Source organism: Lagopus leucura, unplaced genomic scaffold, assembly GCF_019238085.1.
Source record: "Lagopus leucura isolate 7727_CA_CO unplaced genomic scaffold, USGS_WTPT01 Super-Scaffold_100159, whole genome shotgun sequence".
Taxonomy (NCBI): domain Eukaryota; kingdom Metazoa; phylum Chordata; class Aves; order Galliformes; family Phasianidae; genus Lagopus; species Lagopus leucura.
The window spans coordinates 5,953,730-5,970,758 of NW_024962335.1; positions in this window are offsets into that span (position 1 = coordinate 5,953,730).

A 17,029-nucleotide genomic window follows, 5' to 3' on the forward strand; every position below is an offset into this window, starting at 1 on the left:
AAGAAACTGTCATCACAAGAATGTTCAGGAGGAAAACTTTTCCAGAATTGCTGCTTAAACTCCCAACTCATGGTCAGAGAGTAAATCTGGATGGAATATGTCATGGTAAGCAGGGAAAAAACGTAAGAAATACTTTGGTAATTTCAAAACATCATGTTTTGATTTCATATTTTAACAATATAAACTAAGATGTATATTTAAAGAATTTTATTTTTTATGAAGAGTTTATGAACTCTTCATAAGAAATAAAGATATGCTAAGCTATGCTGAACTTTATTCAAATATTGTTTTAATATATAAACTGACACAAAATAATCCTTTCTGCAATTATCTATTGGTTCTTTCACAAAGAATACTTTTTTTTCCTGTTTGCAAAATCTCTGAACATCTACCTGTAACATCAAGCACTGGGATATCCAACATCTATGAAAATCACACCATGCATTGCAAATCCACACTTTGTGGCACTAAATTTCTAAGTTCAGAGACATGATGATGACACTTGAAATTCCGTATCTGTTATAGTAGCTGCAGATAAATACAAATAATATCTATACCAGTAGAAGTAAAATAATAGGAAGTTCTTATTTTTCTAGTCATTACTTTAAACCAACAAATTAGCTATCTCTCTGAAAGAGTTTGCTGTACACATGACAGAGGAAATGCATCTCCCATTCTGACTGCAATCTTAAAAAAAATGTAAGTAGTGTCATATTTATAGAATTAATTGATAGGATATGAATTACTACCTTTATCAACATGACTGATTGAAATATAATAGACTTAGCAAAAGTAATCTTATTCTTTCTTTCCAATCTAAGCCTTATTTTATTTTCTTAAGTGGAGCTGGATTCACCTTATTTGGTATTAAATGACAAAAATGAAACTACCTATACAATTTTAGCTTTATATTTATTCATTCAGAGTACATAATGAAAAGTATGTAATATTTACAGTGAAGATATTCTTTGGTCAATTCTAGGCATATGTAGCAAAATTTTAAAAAATTAATATCCCCAAACTGGCATTTAAAAACATTTTTTTAAGCTGTGTTCTGCATATGTGATATTCTCTATCATCAGTGTAGATGAAATTATGGTATGTTGGGATGTATAAAATAAATAAAATACTTCAAATCATACATGTCCCATCTTCTAATTTTATGTTTTTGTCTACTTTTTATGTTTCAGTAATATGTCTATATATAAAGAAGTTTTGTTACTTATACGCATTGACTATATTATATATTTTATATGTGGCCCCAGACAATTCCTCTTTACTCATGTGGTCCAGACAAACCAAAAGGTTAAAGCATACCTGTACAGCAAGTAACAAGGCCTTTGATTGTCTCACACAACATCCTTATCTCTAAATTGGAGGTGTATGGTTTTGGTGGGTGGATAAGTAAATGGTTAGATGTTTTCTGCCAGAGGGACGTGGTCAGTAGTTTACATCCAGGGGGAGACCAGTGACAAATGATGTCTCTCAGGGGTTTGTCTTTGGACTTATGCATTTTAGCATCTTAATCAATGGCCTAGATAGTGAGATTGAGTCTCTTTACAGCAAGTTTGCAGATGACATCAAGCTGAGTGGTGACAGAAGGAAGGGATGCAATCCAAAGCAATCTGAACAGGCTTGAGAAGTGTGCCTATGTAGACATACAGAAGTTCAATAAGGCTAAATGTAAGTCATTGCTCTTTGCTTAAGACAAGCCCAGCCATGAGCACAGACCAGGAGAAGAACATACTGAGTTTTCACAGCCCTGTAGAGAAGGAATTGGGTGTCATGATGGATGAGAACCTGGACATGAGCCAGCAGTGTGCACTTGTGGCCCAGAAGACCAACAGAATCCTGAGCTGCATCAAAAGAAAGATGGCCAGCAGGGAGAGGGAAGTGATTGTGAGTCCCCTTATGCAGTACTGCACCCAGGTCTGGTTCCCAGCACAGGAAAGATGAGCTGTTGGAGCAGGTCCACAGGAGCAGGTGCAATGAAGGGCCGCAAAGATTTATTTATTTTAGTTATTTTAATGGCAAATTTAATAGGAAATCCATATTCTAAAATTTAAAAGCCCGTATTTACTGCCAGACTGCCATCTCCAGGAAAAAAAAAAAAAAAAAAAAAAAAAGTGACATAAAAGTCCCTAGTAAATAAGTTCAATATTATTTTTGTGGTACCAAATGTATCAACCACTAGTGACACTCCATTAGAACAGAATAAACTTTTTCGATCTGAATTAATTTTTGCAAATGTATGCTGTTTGGAATTGCTCATCAGTTGCTAATGAATATTATGCATTTCAAGCTGCTTGTTTTGACTAACATTATTGTTAGTTATAATTTCTTTTTCCTGGAAAACATTTAGTAATATAGTCACCTCCTGTTGTCTGCCCAAACTGTGCTCCATCCTGCAACATGGTGAACAGTTTTATTCTGATACAATAGCTATAAACATGTAAGGACTCCCATGGAGATCTGTTCTAACAATTCAAACAATTCTAACAGTGATTCAAAATCATCTTACTAGGTGAAGGATGATGAGTTTCAAAGATATCCATTCAAACAGCCTTTGCATAAGAAGAGTTTACATGAAGCTTTCATGATTCCCTTCACTGAAACACTTTTCATGAAGAATGCATAAAAATGCATTAATCTTTCCAGTGCAAAGAATTATTTTTCCTTAGTTATAACTTTTGCTTTAGGTCAGAATAAAATCTCCTTGAGAATTCCAGCTCCCGAAAGGAAGAAAATAGTTGTATGTCATTCTCCTGCTGATTTGAATACGGTAGGACTCAAGACTTCCTTCATAAAGTTAACTCAATTTCCTTAGTAGTCAAATATACTTACAGTATGACATTATTGGTCTTGAATTCAAGCTCCCACTGCAAGTTTGAAGATTTGAAGTCTCTTGTGTGTTTGTGCATATGTTTGTATGTATGCTACAAGTATCTCCATAGAAATGGAATGTTATCTCAATATTTATCAATATTGTAAAGGAAAGCAAATGGTCAGAGGTAAGTATTTACAAACAAAGCAGCAAATCCCACATTATATTACCAACAGTTCATGACATAGCCTGTGCCTTCCGTTCATATCTTATTATAAAATCAAGTAGACAGCATAAATTTTAGGAAATCAGCAGGAGACATTGGTCTTACTTCTTATTGTGATATTGTCTATCTAGTTAAACTAGCTTCACTTCACTTCACTTTGTCAGTCTGTAATTTTGTTTCACCTCCTGCCTTATCTGTGTAGATTCATCCTGTCAGTCAAATGGAATTCCCCAGTTGCCAGTCTTTTTCTTGGTATTATAATTAGGATAATATAATAGAATAGGATAAAAATTAGGATAGTATAATAATAATAAAGGATAATTCAAGACATATTACACTTTTTTTTTTCTAGTGTATTCATAATGTTTATAGATTCTGAACCAGGTCAGAGTCTTCATTATTCATTGCTCTTCTCAATATATAACTTAATTTTGCCTCACACAGCTTAGAGCATAGATCGGCAGAGAAGCCAAGCTTCTAAGTATGAAGCACTCCTGCAAAATGAATAATCTGGCAAACTAGGATCTTCCAAATGCAATGAATTCAATTATCTCAGTATTATGTGGTATTATCTAGCAGATGCACTATGATCTTCATCCTGAAAAATATTTTTTTCTCATTTTTCCCCTTAACTATTTATTAAAAAGGGATTTCTATGCTGCACGCTGTTAAAGTACTAAACACTTTTGAAAGGCATATCTGATTCTCTCTAGATCCTGTTAGTTCAACCAGAGGATATGACATGTGTTTTATTGAATCACCTGTCATGCTGCTTCTATGAATGACAGGTCTCTTTTAATGCTCTTAGTGAGTGGAATACTCCCTACAGTTCACAATAAAATTGTAAGAGAGCAAGAAATCTTGAGAATGATTTGCTCAACTTAAATACATCTTTTGATCAAAGTTTTCATAATTCCAGAAGTACATTTTTTCTCCTATGACTTTAGTTGTAAAAAGGATTTATAACTAACTTCATAGAAATTAATAAGGCAAAAATGTGTCCAGGTATTTCAATAAAATGCTAAGACTGCCTTATAGATTTTCTGATTTGTCTTAATGATTAAACTATATCATTAAGGATAACAACTCATATACATAACACTGCCTGATCACAGAATCATAGAATCATAGAATTTCTCAGGTTGGAAAAGACCTTAAATGTCAATACGAAGTTAATTACAAGCACAACCTGATCTAGCTGTAGGTGTCCCCCTTCACTGCAGTGGTGTTGGACTAAACGGCTGTTAAATGTCCTTTCCAACTCAAACTGTGATCAAGTTATGATTCGATGAAATATCTGTATTTGTGAGCTTGACTTAGTTTCAGTGTATTTGAATTAACATACCCAACAAGCAAAAATATTATAGTGAAAGCAAATATATTATTTTTAGTATTTTTTCAAAGTACATTGACATTAGTATGAATCTGGGGAGTAGATACTGGCTTTAGGATTGTGCTGTTACATCTGCTGAATTCATGTCTTTGTATTCAGAACAGCAGTGCATATATGTTCAGCTTGATCTTAAAACAGAAATTTTAGTATCGCCTTAATTTAAAGAACGTGCTGAAGCTATCTAGAGAATAAAGAGGAATTTCAGTAAAAGTTGGAGTCTGGACATTTGCTAACTTTCTTACAGAAGTAAAGCTTGTCATTTCCCAGGGGAAAAAAAAAAATTAAAAAAAAATTGTCTCAGAAAATAATGCCGCAAGAAAAAGAACCACCTTCATAGTTACACTGTCCTTACTAATTTCATTATTCAGTTGAACAGTAAGGTGGTTGCAGCTTTATTTCATCAGTGTTCAGAGATTATTCTTAATTTATAATGCCTGCATACAAACATTTAAAATAAGCTTCTATACTAAAAAAGTAATTCTGTCATCTCAACCAAAGGGTTGTTTTAGCCAAGTATTAAACATGAGTTCTAAGAGAAAATGATGTGTCAGATTTAATAAAAACAAATAATAAATTTTAAAAGAAAAGAAAAAAATGTAACAACATCCTCAAGTGTAATTTTCTTTTTTTTTCCATTAGTTCCTTGACACTAGTAAACTTGGCTATTTTTAGGTGAGTAGACATATCTAAATGCTTTTTGGCATTTATAAGAGTTTTAAATTTAAGTCGCCTATGTAAATTTATATATGTTTAAATTCATGTGTATGAAAGACTATGTACTAATTCTTACCCTTTCAGAATTGCTAGAGCCAAGAAAGAAATACATTTGTGTTAGAGGATTGGTTGGAGGTCATAGAAACATATAGAATTATAGAATGGCCTGAGTTGAAAAAGACCACAAAGATCATCCGGCTTCAACCCCCTGCTCTGTGCAGGGTCGCCAACCACCAGACCAGGCTGCCCAGAGCCACATCTAGCCTGGCCTTGAATACCTCCAGGGATGGGGCATCCACAGCCTCCTTTGGCAACCTGTTCCAGTGCATCACCACCCTCTGTGTGAAAAACTTCCTCCTAATATCTAACCTAAACCTCCCACATCTTAGTTTAAAACCATTAGGTTTTAATGCAAAGATCAGTGCATTACATTCAGTTTCAGTTAACTATTTTTCTTGCATGAGGGAGGGAAGATTTAGGTTGGATGTCAGGGGGAAGTTCTTGGTATTCATCCTGCTGTATTTGAATGGTAACATAGGAATGATGTGTATAAACTGTATAATTGAAGAAAGTATCGAACTCAGATCAATTTAGATGATTATTCATGCTGAATATGGTAAAAATAATTGTCTTTCCTATATCCATATGAATAAGATTTCTGGCAAGATTTCACTTGTGGGGCAAATTTTTTTGAGGATACACTGTGTAAAAGATGCAAAAATATTGCATAATGATAAAATTCCTTAATAACACTGTCACCAAGGATAGACTACGTTTCTCAATCTTTATTTTACTTTTAAAGGTTTAAAGGAATTTTGCCTCTCAAATTGTTATTTTTCAGCTGTTAGTGAATGTCCACTGTTTGCAACAGAACGTAAACAACGTTACAGAAATTTCCAGTGTAAAAAAAATATAGATTCACTGTATCTAAACAAATTTTGCATATTTTAAAAGAATCCGTTTTCCTTATCTTGTATGTGGTTCATCTGTTTGATCTTTCAAATCGAGTAAGATGATGTGCAATTAACTGAAGTCAATCTCTGACAATCCCTGATATGTATCTTCTAAAATGAAAAATTAAGTCTGTATATTAAATTTAAACTTTTATGAAGCCACCTACTTTATATCAGGATTGAAATTATGCAGCCTAACAGATTCAAAGCTAATTATAAAGTAATTCTGAGACAGAACAGAGACAACCAAACCAGATGGAATCCATTACCAATCATATTCCTGAGATTGACATTGTTAAAATTAATAATATTTCTATATACTGGTGTCTGTTTTAATCAGTTTCTGTCTGGGACCAAAACTGAGTTACTCCTTCAAGCTTTATGGAGAGGTGACCTCCACTCATTATGTCCTGCCATTCTTGGCTCTCTCAACTTAATTAAATAGATAAAAACAAAGGTAATGTGGAGACCGTAGGTTGCTTAAAGGACAAAAACCCAGCAAAAAAAACCATTGGAGATAATAAAACAAAAATAAACATAAATGGCATGTTAAAAGATGATGGGCAAGACAGTGATGCTGGGGATGAACTAAGAAAGAGATTGTTTTCCATTTAGAAATCATAAGGAAAGCTTTGGACTGAATTATTATTTCTTGTTAAAAATATACATATATAGCTTCAGCTTAGATAACAGAAAGAGTAAAGAACCAGGACAGTAAATTGCACTTGTATTTTTAAGACTCTAGTAGGCCTTCAATATTTATTTGTGCAGACTAAAATGTATGTCTTAATTTCTTCTTATTCATACAGCTGTGCCTTCAAGCCATCTGCTTTTCAAATTAGACCCAGGCATTATCTTGTTCTGAGTCCAAGTTAATTTATTTGCACGTCATTTTAGTTGAATACTGTACTATGGATAGTGTTCACAGGTCCACAGGTCCTAAGCTTGAGAAAGGAGAGCCTATTTACCTGAAAAACTCAGCATTGACATAATAATACAGGAACAGGCCTATAAATTCTTGCAAAAGGGAAATCTCATCAGTATGAAATGGCTTCTATTATTTTGAAATATGATAAACATCAGATATTAAAATAGGCATAAAATTATAAATCTGACCACCTTGGAAGGAAACAGCCAACATGTTTACAGGACTATTGATTACTGACATTTTCTGTTGTAAGTTTCAGGCTGAAGGACAGGCCCACAAGACTGGAGATGTGGAAAATGAGATTTATTATTTACAAATGAAGATAATAATGCCTTCAGTTTCACATCTTAAACCGATTCATTGTATAGCACGCTGCCTGTCTTACATACACACATGCAAACACAAACATGGATTTTAGAAAGCTGAGTTATGAACTTTTGTATTTCACATAACTTCTCATTCACTAAAAGTCACAAATAAAAATAGAATCGGTATCCTTGATTGCTCTACTTTACGTCAAATTTACTAAATACATCTTACATACTACATGTATTAAATAATAATATATGTATTATATATATGATCTATATAGATGTATAGATTTAAATTATTTTTAATAATAACAAAAAAAAAAGAATAAAATTTTCTTTTGAGCAAGACTCCTGATTCCTGCTGTCATCCTGGAGAAAGTAAGAAACTTGAGTTGCTCATTTTGATATATAGTTATACATATCATCACACTACGTATGCAAGTCCAATTATACTATTAAAATTAGTTCACTATTTTAAGGAGTTGGAGTGTAATTTATCAAATGCTTTAGAATAACAAAGAAAATTTATAGTGATTTAGGGTTGAATAATCAGTGATAAAAGTGCACAAAAGACACTAAGAGTTGATCCTAGTTAAACAGACAGTTGGGATTTAGATCCTTTTGTTGAAGAGTAGGAAAAATGAACTCAAGGCTCCTGAGATTCATACAAGATTTGAAGGTGAGTTCTCTATTTCGTGGCAAGTATTTTCACCACATGGATTTGGAATTGAACAGTCTGCCTTTCCTCATCTTATGTATAGCTTCTGCCATCTGGGAAGGATCTGGAGTTGTGTAAGTGAATAGAAATACTCCCTGTGATGAACATGTAGACTTCATATCTGATATTTCCTGATAACTAGCCTGAAGAAGCACTCTGTCCAGCTGTTACCATGTAATGGCTTCTAGCCTTTCTGTGGAAAGAAGTTATGTTTCATTTAGGAGTCCAAATCCTAGTTGTGCCTTTAAACCTGGCAGAGTTCCATCCAAGTGGGATAAATTTAGCACAAAAATAGCCCTGCCTAAAAATAAGGAAATCTAGCCCCATTCCTAAAATTAGTCTTTAAGTGGGAAATTTTCTGTCAGAGTACGTTTTCGCTAAACTAAGTCTAGGAAAGTATGCTACTCTTAGAATTGCTCTTAGAAAAAATGAGATACCATGTAAACTGAGTTGTAAAGGTACAACTTCTCCATAATCTTGATCCTTCATTCATCCAAGTTGGGGTCTCACTAGAGTGTAATACTACTCAGGAGCCTCAGACTCCTGGGTCTCCATTTACATTAAAGAATGTTACTGCAGGTGAGATGAAGCACCAGCTGGAGGTCCTTCTCTCCCTAGTAACTGTATCAGTGTTTGACGTTACTAGCTCATAGACTAGGAGCCTAGCTTCCATATTAAAGTCATTCAAGATGAATCTTAACTTGACTGTACTTAGCATACCTGGAGATTTCTCATGAATCAAGAAGGCTGAAAATGGGATCAAACAGGATGAAAAAGCACAGAATGAAAGGAAAAACTATTTTAGCAACAAGTATAAATTAAGATATGTTCCATAAATCCTAAAATTATTATTGAAAATAATAATATTTTTTGTGACTTAAAAAGACGGAAAATATTTAGCTGAAATGTTATGGAAGTCAGGCACTTTCTGTAGTCATATATTAATAGATTTAGGAACTTTAAAATGAACATACACGAGAAAGGAGACCAACTGAGAAAAGTTCAATATGAAAAGATATGGCATGCAGATACTTCTCTTAACTAGATGGAAGACCAGTAAACAAAAAGTAGAAAAAAAAAGCTAAAAAAAAAAAAAAAAAAAAAAAAAAAAAGTAGTGGGGGAATTAAACTAATTAATCTGGCAAAAAAAAAAAAAAAAAAAAAAATCATATGCTTGTGGCACTAATGTGTTTATTGGCAGAGATGCAAATATTCATGTAACCCACTTTCATTTTGCCAGAGCACAATTGAATTAATGCTGTCATGTTGCTCAGGGTAACAGACTCCCACCTAAAGGTCCTCCCACACCACAAGATCAATGTAACGTCAGAAGCTAACTGCAGAAAGAAATTAGAACATACAGCAAGTAGTTGAGGTTGAAAAGAAAACACGTTTGCCCTTCACGTATTTTAAAGAGGTTCTTTTTCACTGTGACTTGTAAATAGCTTTCCTGTGAATGGCACAAATAAAATTAAAATAGCTTGTTCTCCCCTATGCCCCATTTCTTTCTGGAAGTCTGCATGACATTCTGAGGAAGCAATATTTAAGGAACATAGATTAAGCTGCTGCATTTTTCCTGAATCAAAGTCAAGTGTAACTGGACAGCCTCTGTCAAATGTTTGATTTGTATGTTAATTTAAAAGAAAAACAACTCAGCACAGCGTTATATTTCTAGAAAATCCAAAAAGTAATAAAAATCAGATAAAACATTCTGATGAGTTACTGATCTTACCTGCTTTACTTTTAAACTATTATTATTATTAATGCTCTTAGTTTGGATCTATTCTGGAATCCAAGCAAGTAGGGGAGAGAATGAAAAGAGATTGCTTAGACGTATTCATGTTTGTGCATCAAATTTTAGTTGGCTACTGGATGCTAGAAGACTAGAGGATCTTTCTGGGATCTTTTCTCTCTCTCACAAACATATGTGCAAATGTGTACATGCTGTAATGCTATAATGTGATGAAAAGCACAGCAATGATATCAAAACAGCAAAGTCCTAGGCTGCAGCAAGTGAGAATATGACCAGAAGCAGCAGCTGTAGACAAAGAAACAAAGGAAAAAATCTGCTCATCCTTCAATGGTCTCAAATAGACAAGGATAACCAGAGAAATACCCCCACCAACCCTTCAGTGAGGTCTGGGAAGGGGTCAATCCTGGCTCCAACCCTTCAGGTTACTCAGGTACATTGCATGCACCTGAGCTCCCCAGGGTTGACCCTCCTTTCCCACTAAGTACTCAATCACTGCTTCAAGTCCTGCCTTGGTATTTCTGCTACATATACATACACAACTTTTCCAGTTTGCTCCTGCCAGGCTGCCAGCTGTTCTCCAGTTTGTTGAATAAGATAATGTCTTCAGAATCTGTTAATGGTGCATTCTAGTACAAAAAGTTTCATTCTTGATGCCTGCCTGTTAGTTTCACATTAGTGAGGCATATTTCCTTTCAATAAACATGTGACATATTTTCCCACATCACAGACAGTCTCCTTGAAATTGAATGTCATAAAACACTGATCCAAGTGTTGCAAACTTCAAATTATATATTAAGTTATAGTATGTATTGTAAACTGACATCTTCTGCTTTCCAAATTCCAAAATTTTTGAATTAACTTTTCTGAAGGACACTCTACTATCATAAATATAGGTCTGTTTTGAGAAACAATGTTTTGAGATTTTCAGTTTTATATAAAAGTAAAGAATGTAGCATAAAGTTGGATGACTATGATGAATGACAGAAATACAGAATGACAGTCATGTACTGAGAAGCAGGACACAGCATCACACAATCAGACTGCCAACCCTCCTCCTTTGTTCTCTCTTTAAAAAAAGAAGTGGGGATGGCTTCTGAGTATGTAGATTTCACTCCATGGTTGACTCATAATCACAAGCAAATAGCACACTCATATTTTCCACTTACTCACAAAGTTCCCATGAGAGGATGAAGAGATGAATCCTGTAGGAAATGGAAAGCAAGTGAGAAAATCCCACAACAACTTAGAGAGTCACTGGCAAGCCAATATAAGAAAAGTTCACAATTTCATAGGGGGAATACTTTCAGTTTATCTTAATCTATACTAAAAAGAAGATATCAGCATCTTGTAAAAACAAAACAACAACAACAACAACAAAAAGACCTTGTAATGATTGTATACATCTTATTGGATAAAACTGGAGTTCCAGGTTTTCTTGCCAGCATCCACTTTGGTATATTTAAAAGAGGCAAACGTGTAAGAAACAATTAAAATGATGCAGTCATACATTAGAGGAAGCCATATGAGTGATACCCATCACAATGAAGAAGTTTGTGTTGGTCTCTAAAGATTACTTTAGGTCTTGTGACAATCATAATCCTGTATTTTACAGGAAATTAATCAGTTTTTGTCTTTCTATAAGGTCACTTTTTTGATAGGAATGTATTTATAGAAATAGCAATAACTGAAAAATATGTAAGAACTGATAACTTCTACTCCCCTCTTCCACGTATACATGGTTATTCACTTTGTTACAGACACTCCCTTGCATATATGCACATACCTATACATTTTTGAGCTGAGAGAAAATTTAGAGCACTTCTACTGCCAAAACATTTTTTTTATTTTTAAGCCACATAAAAAGTTATGATGAAACTGTGATGCTAGTTGTCATCTAAACTGTTTTGTTTACTACCATGGAGTGTTTGAAAGGGAAGCGAATTCATCCTCAAGAGATTCAGTTCATTCAGACATAACAGTAATGTTTCATGTTTTCCCGTGGCTTTTTCTGTACTGTACTCAGCTTGTCTGAACAATGAAAGCAGTAAGACAGAATGGCACTCAACAACAGAAAATAGAGGAAAGGGTAGGAGGGCCTATTGGATAATGTTGTTTTTGTTTTGTTTTGTTTTGTTTTTTGTAATGATTTGGGCAGATTTGATATAAAAAGAGATTTGGTAAGAGGAATAGAAAATGGAAAATTACTTCTGCAGAAGTAACCTAGCCACAGGCGCAGACAGCCGACCAGCTGCCTGTTATTGCTATAACCAGAGTGTTATGAAAGTGACCAAGCTTTCATATTTATTTAGGCCATTACTAATTCTGTGATAATTTCTTTTCTGTTTCAGGGTTCTGCTGTAACATAGAATGTTAATCATTTCTTGAATGGTGAAGTTCTGCTAAGAATAAACTTTATGTAGATTGAATAGGAGCTGGCTGCTCCTATCAAATCTTGTTGTTTGTTCTCAAACACACAAAAGCTATCACAAAAAGGTTGCCATATATAAAATACTAATATCCAATGTAACTGGATATGAAATTTTACTTAAGGTAAGGATCTTGACTTGTTCAGTTTAAGTTTTCTGTCTAGACTGATGTTTATCTTTAACTAAATGTCTCAGCAGAACTAGGTAAAAGTACTCTTCATCATGTAAATGTCTTCTGTGAGAATAATCATGAGATTAATTGAAAGAAAATAATGGTAGGAATGGAGTTTCTGATGTAATGGTATGTACACAGTTTTGTAATCATATTGCCATTAGTAGTGTCTGTGACTGATGCTGACCTTACGATTCTCTCAGCTGTCCTTCCCAATATGCACCATTCTTAACTCAGTTCTAAGTCATGTATACTGCTGTACATGGTACAGCAGTCTTTGAGAAGCTCCTGAGCCATCACAGAAAAAAGTTCTGATCAGACTTTGCTCCTGATCTAACACAGAACTTTAGTCTTCTAACTTATTATAAAGGGACAGTTAAAATTTTACCTTTCCGTCTCAGGGTAAGGCAATTCTTGTTCTTGCCCTTTTCAATGATATTTAATGCAAATTTCAGGACAAATTTTTATTAGCTGATGAATTTAAAGTATGTATAATGTATTATAGCACATATGATTTGAAGTTCTGGATTTGTAAAGATTTTAGTGTTCCTCATTTAGGATATTTCAAGATTGGATGGATCAAACATCTGCAAAGTCAGAATCATTACTCATTTAAGTATTGTCACATGTGACACCCATGTTTCCTTCCTTATACTCTCACAGTCTGCATGTTTCCAGCATGGCAGGTGACAAGAGTCACTGAAAGATGTGACAGAGGTGGCATTTCAGGTCATACTCCCAAACCCAAGATAGATGTAGTCAGAGGCTTTCAACCTTTGAGTAGAACGTTCGTACCAGACAAGCACTGCAGGACAGAAGATTTTCTGTCTTCAGAGCATGACTACACTCCAAAGAAGAATCCCCTAATATAGTAAAGAGTGATTAAATTCTCTCTTTCCAAGAAGAAGGCAACGTAACTGAAAAATAGAAGGCAATTAGCAGTGTTTTGGTTAGCTCTTCTTCACTCCAAGAAAGGGGTGCAAAAGTAAGCTCTTTTATGACAATTTAAATAATCTGTCTTTCCTTCTTTCTTGGTTCTGTTAAGACAGTTGCATGTTTTAAGAATTTTGACAGAAGGACCTTGATGCTGTTCCACTATTCTGTCAATAATTAAAAGGCATTTGTTTTTCCAGCGTACAGGCAGACTGATGTTTTCCTGACTTAGGCATTTACTAAAGTACAAAAAACTATCACTACCTAAGAAGACGTCAGAGCAATCATTTTTCAGCCCAAACTGAACAGTGCAGGCTACAGCTGACAATTATGGCAATAACAAGCTTTATGACAAGGTTGATAAACAAAGTACTGTACAAACTCATAAAAAATTCCTTCATGGTCATAGAGTTATTAAATCATTTGTGTTGGAAAGGTTTTTTAAAAGTCATCTAGTCCAAATCCCCTGCGGTAAACAGAAACCTACAGCTAGATCAAGTTGCTCAGAGCCTGGTCCAGCCCAACCTTCAGTATCTCCAGGACATGCACCACATCTCTGTGCAATCAGTTCCAGTGCCTTACTACCCTTGTAAAGATTGTAAAGATTTTTTTTTTCTTATATCCAATCTAAATCTCCCCTGTTTTAGTTTAAAACAATTTCCCTTCATTCTATCACAACAGATCCTGCTGAAAGAGTCTATCTCCATATTTCTTATAGCCCCCTTTTAGATACTGGAAAATCACTCTCAGGTCTCCCCAGAGTCTTCTCTTCTCCAGGCTCTGAAAGAGTGGTCAGGCACTGGGATGGGCTGCCCAGGAAGGTGGTGGAGTCACTGACCCTGAGGTGTTCAAAGGATGTTTGGACATTGCGATGAGGGACACGGTTTAGTGAGAACTATTGGTGATGGGTGGATGGTTGAACTGGATGATCTTGTAGGCTTTTTCCAACCTTGGTGATTCTGTGATTCAGCTGAACAGCCTCAGCTCTCTCAGACTGTCCTCGTAGGAGAGGTGTTCCATGCCTTAGATGTGGCCGTTCTCTGGATGCGCACCAACAAGTTTCTATCTCTCCTGTACTGAGGACTCCACATCCAGGCACAGTACTCCAGACGAGGTCTCACCAGCACAGAATTTTGTGTTCTCTAGGGGCAGGATCACCTCTCTCTCCCTGCTGACCACTCTTCTTTTGGTGCAGCCCAGGATACAGGCAGCTTTCAGGGCTAAAAGGTCACATCTATAACTCCGTTATAGAAGTCTATCAGATTGGTCAAGCACAATCTGCCCTTGATGAAGCTATGCTGGTTATCTTGGATCATCTCCTCATCTTGCATGTGCCTTGACATATCTTTCAAGAGCATCTGCTCCATGATTTTCCTAAGCACAGAGATGAGGCTCAATGGCCTGTAAGTACCTGTGTCTTCCTTAATAATGGAAGTGATGTTTCCCTTTTTCCAGTCACCAGAGACTTTTCCCAAAAGCCATAGCTTTTCAGATATGATAGAGAGGGCCCTGGCAATCACATAATGCAGTTCTTTCAGGATTCTAGAATGCATGCTGACCAGCCCCATAGACTTATACACATTCAGTCTCATGTTATTATCTCTAACTTGCTCTGTTCTTACAGTGGGAGAGATTTTGCTACTCCATCTCCAGCCTAGAGGTTCAGGGATGCAAGAGGTATGGGAAGCCTGCCTGTCAGTGAAGACTAAGGCAAAGAGCTTGTTGACTACCTCAGCTTTCTCCATATCTGTTGTCAGTTCTCCCTTCTCATTTCTCATAAGGAGAGTGATCTATATGATCTATGATATCTGAATCATATCTCTAGTACTCGTGACATGGGACAAGTCTGATTTCCTTGACTAAACTAGACTAGATGTGCTACCCATCACACACATCCAGATAAACTTGTCCAGTATGAATGTTCATCACTTCACCATGCATGTAGTGAAGAGTAATACTGCGCATACCAGATTTCTCTAGCTCCTAATCAAACTACTAGGACTACTATAATTACAGTCAGCAAGATACTTGGCCTCTTTAAATTCTATTTTACAGCTGTAAAATCACAGAATCACAGAATCACAAAAGATAACTTACAGAATCGTAAAAGATAACTTACAAAACATGCAGGTAGGAGACAGTCTTGGTAATGTGTTCACAGCAACTTTCCTATCCTGGATGATGTTTTCCAACTATAGATTTTCTATGCATTTTTGAACTACAGCCAATTTTCTTCATCTCCTGTAGAGTACGTTGCTGCGTATACATTTTTACAAAGCCATTTCTTGACCAGAGTTACTGCTGTTAAACAACAGAACTTCTTTCAAATCACAGATGAAACTACAAACAGCCTTAAGGAATAGTCAGTTGTATCTCAAGAGAAATTAAAAAATCCCCCCGCCTCTGACTACCTACATTTAACATATTTTGTATGGGTTTTTTGCACAGTTAATCACAGGGGAAATAATTCCGCCAATGGTTCACACCCTTAGGCTTCCATCAGAAGTGGTCTGCTATCAAAAGTGTACTATTCAACAGTAAGTATTTAAACTGTACTCAGATCATTACATCAGTATCACTAAATTAGTTCCCAGTAGAAGTCTGAGATTATTCTCCTGAAGAGAACCCCTTCTCAGTTCATTATCTTCTTTTCCATGTTGTACAATGATAAGCCAACCAAATAAGCAAATTAACTAATTTTATGTTGAAATTATTTATGTGATATGAGGCTGCTGGTGCACAAAAGGTCTAAAATATATTTAATGAGAATTGAAAAGAAATTCTATTTCTTTTTCTCAGCAATCTGAAAGTCTTTTGAATTTCAGAAATGTTTTTCATCTCTGGAACGCAACTTACATTATGGGTTAGAAGAAAGATTTCTGATGATAACCTGACCTTTTTTATTGCAAAACATATTATTTAATGTCTGATTTATTGTGTTGGGAAAAGTGATACAAAAAATTTATTGTGTTGGGAAAAGTGATACAAAAGACATACCCACCATAGCTGTTGCCAATGGAATACAGCTGGCACAGTTAAAAGTCCATCCTGTTCTCTTTGTTCACCCCTGTAAACAAGCTGTATTCACAAGGCTTCATGCTGGGAGGTGTGTAGAGGAGTTATCTGGACTGATTAAGCTGACTGCAAAGCACCATCTATTTGTTTATGAATTCACAAATCAATGAGCACACAGCAAAATCGTCCATGTCCTAAGCCTTCTGCCAGTTATTGGTTCCCCTTTTGGACAGTGAGGGAAGCAGAGATGTATGTAACATCATTCAGCCTATAAAAGACAGACACTGACCTCACTTGGTAATACTTCCTAAAACACAGGCTTGCTTCCTGGCAACAATGGTAATTTTGTAGCAATTTTGGTAATTAGATCATTTTTACATGCCTTAATAATAGCATTCAGCAATGTACATTAGGCTCCTGCATGGGCAGCGTCATTAATGCTTTGACTTTTTCCTCTTGAGGAAGCAGTAGGCTGAGTAGGTAAATTAGGAATTAGTCATGTTGCTAGGAAGTAAGAGTTTTTATATATATAACATAATCTCTTCTGAACACGGACTGTGTTAATTTAATTGTGAAGGTTACAAAAACAAAAGTTCTGATGGAAGAGTGACAAAGAGTTTTCAAGAGAAAAAAGCATCAATTTTGCACTTTCTTTAAATTTCT